Below are 4,689 nucleotides of genomic sequence, written 5' to 3' on the forward strand. Positions count from 1 at the left end.
GGGAAGCACAGCTTTGATATGGCAATGAATGGCTTTGGTGACATGGTGAGTGTGGCATGGATTTGCTGAATGTTTTGTTCTTTTTGTCAGTATTTCCCCACAAATCTCATGATTGTCAACATTCTATTGTCTTTTCCCTGAAGACCAATGAAGAATTCAGGCACATGATGCTTGGCCTTAAAATCCAGAAGAATGAGAATAAGAAAGTGTTTAACGTCTCTTTCCCTACTGGTAGCTCCCTACCGGTGGTCAAGGGGAGACAGATGCCTGCTGTAACTCCTGTGAGTATCAAGGGTGACTAGTCATCAGATCAGGTTTCCCTTTAAAGGGAAAGCAAAAATGAAAGTGGGCCCTCTGCTATGGTTTTCTGCTGTGGAATATTGGTGTGGAATGTGGTGTTTTTGTTTTTGTTTTTAACATTCATGTATTTCTGAGAGAGACAGCATGAGTTGGGAAGGGTCAGAGAGAGATGGAGACACAGAATCTAAAGCAGGTTTCAGGCTCTGAGCTGTCAACACAGAGCCCAATGCAGGGCTCAGACCCAGAAGCCCTGAGATCATGACCTGTCCTGAAGTCTGAAGCTTAACCAACTGGATCATCCAGGTGCCCTGTCGTTGCTATGTGTTAATAGAGTTTTCAGATCAATGTACTGTTGTCAGTCTTGCTGTTGGTTTTGTAGACTGACTTTTATAATTTGTTTTCAGGGTCGGTGTGCTTCTGGCTGGGCTTTTAGTGCAGTTGGTGCCATTGAAAGACAGATATTCCGGTATACTGGTGAACATATTCCCCTGAGTGTGCAGAACCTCCTGGACTGCTCTTGGGCTGAAGGCAATGAGGGCTGCAATGGTGGTCTAATGAGTAATGCCTTCCAGTATGTTAGGAATAATGGAGGCCTGGACACAGAGGAATCTTATCCATATGTTGCAAGAGTGAGTGGAGTTCCTCTCTTTTCATTTCAGCTCTGCTCTGAGTTAATTGCTTTTGAACAAAAGAGACACCATATTTAACATTCACATTTTCAATTGTAGACTCTCTATCTATAGACTGTTAGGATGGTCATGAAACAGTATTAGCCTAGCTCAGTTCTCTCCTTAGATGGTTACCACTTAGCTATTTTATTTTATTTCTACATCTCATGGATACCATGCATACCTTTCTGTATATGGTACAGATTTCTCCAGAGTGAAAAATGTCTTATGGACAGATAGACCACAAGTGCTTCATTGAATCCACACAGCAGTTAGTTTTGCCTTTTAAAAAAGTTTATTTATTTATTAACTTTGAGAGACAGAAAGAGAGAGAGAGAGAGAGAGAGAGACTGAGAGGTGGAGGAGCAGAGAGAGAGAGGGAGAGAGAGAATCCCAAGCAAGTCCAGGCTCCATGCAGAGCACAACACAGGGCTGGACCCCACAACTGTGAGATCACGATCCGAGCCCAAATCAAGAGTTAAATGCTTAACTGACTGAGCCACCCAGGCACACCCCCCCCCCACACAGCAGTTAGCTTTTCAGTTTCAAAACAACAAATACCATTTCATCTCTTGGGATGCTTTACAGCAAACTTGACTTAGAAATCTTTCACCTGTAAGCTGTCTTAAGTCATGTTCTCAGGAGGTGGATGGTAGTAATCAAGTTTCTTTTCCTTTACGGTTCAAAGGATGGACCCTGCAAATACAGGCCCGAGCATTCTATTGCCAAAATCACTGCCTTTCAGACCATCCCTCAGAGGGAGGATGCCCTCCTTGCTGAAATGAAAAAGATGAGGTCCATCTCTGCTGCTATAGATGCCAGCCTGGATTCCTTCCGCTTCTATGCAGGAGGTAAGCATTTGTTGATGTAGGAAGTTAGGCAGAAAACTTGGAAAACCACCCTAATAAACAGAAAGTGTGATACTTTGGTATGTCTAATTCAATGAAGAATTTTGTGGGTGTTTGGATTTAACATAGTTGTACATTCTGTACACATAGTATTTATGTCTGCTGTTTCCATTTGCTATGACTTGACCCAAATCCTCTCAAGTTTAAGGATATCACAAATATATTTATGTCTATACAATTTGATTGGCATAGCTTACCTTACTGTTTTCCAAATGTTATCTTGAAAATTTTTAAATTTTTTTCTACTGAAAATAACACTGGAAAGAAGCCCTTAGCTCAAGTAATTTTGTGTTCTCTGATGTTTCCCTTGCCTGACATCCTATAAGGAGAATAATAAGGTTGTGGCAGGTTTTTTTTTTAATGCCCCTGACTATTATTTTCAGAAGAGGTTGTGACAGTTAGTATTTCTCCTGGTGTTAGATGAGGGTCTAAATCCCCACCCTAGCTAAACAAAAATATTTGACTTTATATCACAACTGAATTTTGAAATGCCTCCCTTACTGTGGTTGATATGCTGAGTTACTATCACATGTCACGTGGGCACTGAATGTTACTTTCAGGCATTTATTATGATTATTATGGTTGATAGGCTGAGTTACTATCACATGTCACTCCGGCACTGAATGTTACTTTCCAGGCATTTATTATGATCCAAAGTGCAACAGTAGAGACCTGAATCACGGTGTTCTGATAATTGGCCATGGCATTCAAGGAAAAGAATCAGAGAACAAAAAATATTGGGTTGTCAAGAACAGGTATGAAAATCTGGGAATATATGCTTTTGAATCTGAAAAAGGAATCTTTTTTGAGAACATTTCTGAAATCCTAGTAGTGTTTACCCCACCTAGAGGGGAACACAGATATAGTCTTGATGACAACATTAAGATACTACCTCAGGCTTGCTATGAGTCCTGATATAATTTGGGTGCCACTGTATTTCTAAATTGGAATTTTTTCAATGTTCTGTAACATATCTGGTCTCAAGAATTTTCTTTTCCTGGTCACGTTGCAGTTTTGTGAAAGGCCTGGGATAGAATTCTATGCTGGGTCAGAACTCAACCTTGAAGAAGAACGACCTCTCTTGATTCTTCCTGACTCTGTCCTGGCATCTGGTGCACTGCTCAGTATTGGATGTTATTGTTCAAAAAGATATATGTGTTTGATTGTTTGTAATAGTGGGAAAACCCTGTCTTCTTGCAGCTGGGGCAGAGACTGGGGCATGAATGGCTACATAAAAATGGCCAGAGACCGGAACAACCACTGTGGAATTGCCTCCATGGCCAGCTTTCCTATCGTGTGAGATGGTGGTGAGGAAGAAGACCTTGACTGGCAACAGAATCTCCAGAAGCTGAATTCTACTGTAAAGTTGATCACATCTTATTGTGTTGGGTATGACACCTGAATCACTGAAGATCCAAGTTGTGACTGGATTCTGTGACTATTCACACTGGTGATGAAACTATTCTTTAATCCCTGCTGTAATCAGTGATGTGTGGTTAACTTTCTTAATAATTTTTGAATGTTCATGTTTTAATTTTTTAAATTTATTTTTGAGAAAGAGAGGCAGAGAGGTAGACAGAGTGTGAATGGGGGAGGGGGCAGAAAGAGAGGGAGATACAGAATCCCAAGCAGGCTCCAGGGCCTGTGCTGTCAGCCCAGAGCCCAATGTGGGGCTCGAGCCCAGGAACCATGAGATTATGAGCTGAGCTGAAGTTGGGTGTTCAGCAGACTGAGTCACCCAGGTGCCCTGGAATGTTCATGCTTTCAAAGGTTGCCAAAAAGTTTTACCTTTTAAAATAAAATTTATTACATTGTTTAGGTATGGTTCTGTGTTAATACATAAACTTCTTTATAGTAAAAAATGCAATGCTTTTGTAAAATGGAATATCTTAATTGCTACAAAATTCTTCTAACTGGTTTAAGAATTTCATTGATATGAGACAGATTAACAGGAGGGAAGAAAAAAAAACCCTCAGCATTTTATGACATAGGCAGGGAAGTCCAGTCAGGAATTTGAGCCCAAAGAAATGGCCAAGGCAGGAGGAAATGAGAGGAAAAAGGGAAAAGGTGTGTGGGACCTCTAAATTGGAATTCTTTTTTTAAATTTATTTTTTACTGTTTATATTTATTTTAGAGAGAGAGAGACAGCATGAACAAGGGAGGATGAGAGAGATAGAGAGACACAGAATCTGAAGCAGGCTCCAGTCTCTAGCTAGCTATCAGCACAGAGCTCAATGCGGGACTTGAACCCATGAACCGTGAGATCATGACCTGAACCAAAGTCGGACACTAAACCGACTGAGCCACCCAGGCACCCCCTAAATTGGAATTCTAAGTAAAATCTGGGCTGCGATTGTAGTTGAGCAAAAATGTAACAGGGTTTGTTTCTACAGCTTTTTCAGCTTTGAAGCCCCATCTCTGCTGATAAGGATGTCTCTACATCATAGTACAGGGAGGGCACATTTCATAGGGGACACTCATTTCCTGCTTTCAGGAGGGACAGATGACAGCCTGGGTGTCCTTGTACCGGCTGTGTCCCAAGTAGCTTCAACTCAAGTTAATATCCCATGTGGCACATTTTGGGGTGACCTCCCTGGGCCCCCATAGTTTATTCATCTGAAACTCCCCTGGAACTTTACATACTAACTAGCTGAGCGGGTGACTATGGAGAGAGAAATCCAGTTTGGACTGAATGATAAGAAATCTACAAAGAATAAAAAAAGCATAGATCAGAATGAGGATCAAAACATGAGTGAAAGAGGGTGGGAGATACAGGCTTCAGGTATGGAATGAATCAGTCACAGGAATCATGA

General features: G+C 41.3%; 1 protein-coding gene and 1 pseudogene across 1 annotated transcript in view; one reads left to right on the top strand and one right to left on the bottom strand.

Annotated features, from left to right (window-relative positions):
* LOC115276855 overlaps positions 1-3,176 on the top strand; it is a 31,938-nt pseudogene extending 28,762 nt beyond the window's left edge.
* The window catches only part of DAPK1 (death associated protein kinase 1), a 470,647-nt gene that overhangs the window by 146,703 nt on the left and 319,255 nt on the right, over positions 1-4,689 (bottom strand).

This window comes from Suricata suricatta, chromosome 13 (assembly GCF_006229205.1).
Source record: "Suricata suricatta isolate VVHF042 chromosome 13, meerkat_22Aug2017_6uvM2_HiC, whole genome shotgun sequence".
Classification (NCBI taxonomy): Eukaryota; Metazoa; Chordata; class Mammalia; order Carnivora; family Herpestidae; genus Suricata; species Suricata suricatta.